This window comes from Perkinsus marinus, assembly GCF_000006405.1.
Source record: "Perkinsus marinus ATCC 50983 genomic scaffold scf_1104296977740, whole genome shotgun sequence".
In the NCBI taxonomy this organism is placed as follows: domain Eukaryota; phylum Perkinsozoa; order Perkinsida; family Perkinsidae; genus Perkinsus; species Perkinsus marinus.
In genome coordinates, this window is record NW_003200098.1 from 1 (window position 1) to 1,045 (window position 1,045).

General features: G+C 48.4%; 2 non-coding genes across 2 annotated transcripts; both read left to right on the forward strand.

The window, feature by feature from the left end:
* Positions 1 to 157: 157 nt before the first annotated feature.
* Positions 158 to 229, forward strand: Pmar_PMAR025310. The gene has a single exon. It is a non-coding gene; the product is annotated as a tRNA-Gly (tRNA).
* A 101-nt stretch (positions 230 to 330) lies between these two features.
* On the forward strand, positions 331 to 403 carry Pmar_PMAR025311. The gene has a single exon. It is a non-coding gene; the product is annotated as a tRNA-Met (tRNA).
* The last annotated feature ends 642 nt before the right edge of the window (positions 404 to 1,045 follow it).

The window sequence follows — 1,045 nt, forward strand, 5'->3', positions numbered from 1 at the left end:
CATGCGAGAGATATAGTAGCAGTCGCGATCTCGGGTACGCGTTTAAGGCCTAATCAGACTCTGGCCGCGGGATGGTTGACGACGGTACGTCCGAGAAGGGATTCAGATGTCCCTCTACAAGTATCGCAGGAATACTCAATTACTACATAAGTGATATGCACCGCTAGTCTAATGGTTAGGATATCTGCCTTCCAAGCAGATGGTCCGGGTTCGATTCCCGGGCGGTGCAGTTTGTATCAACGAGGGAAGGGTCTTTAGGCTATCGTGGAATAGTTATGCTCAGCACGTCAGGGCGATACAGGAGTTTGTAGTACAAACTTTTTACGCATGAGCAGCTTGGCGCAGTGGATAGCGTGTTGGGCTCATAACCCAAAGGTCCCTTGATCGAAACAAGGAGCTGCTATTCATCACAATACACCTGAGATGGTTATTAAACTGAGAGGTGCAGCTTATCGACTGCATAGATCAGTCTTACCGAAAAATTTCCACTAAACAGAAACGGTGTTTTCGTACCATTCCGTGCGATTGGCCCAACCGTGCCAGTTCAGGGGAAAAACAACGTTAATAAAGCGTTGTCCGTGCATAGAAAAGAGCTATTCACCTAGAGTAGAACTCCTTGCAGGAATGATGAATGACCGCCCGGTACCTCAGAACGCGTTGTGGAGATGAACCAACAGCCCAAATTCACGAGCCGCCGCATGCGGTTTCAAAATGTGCTTGCAAGCAGGAACTTCGATGTCACGAAAAAGTTGTGCAGCTTGTGCCGAGCTAGCTGTAGTATGCGATGAGAACCTTACCAGTTGGAGTTATCAATCGAGATGGAATGCTGCCTACCATGCGAGAGATATAGTAGCAGTTCGCGATCTCAGGTACGCGTTTAAGGCCTAATCAGACTCTTGGCCGCGGGATGGTTGACGACGGTACGTCCGAGAAGGGATTCAGATGTCCCTCTACAAGTATCGCAGGAATACTTAATCACTACATAAGTGATATGCACCGCTAGTCTAATGGTTAGGATATCTGCCTTCCAAGCAGATGTCCGGGT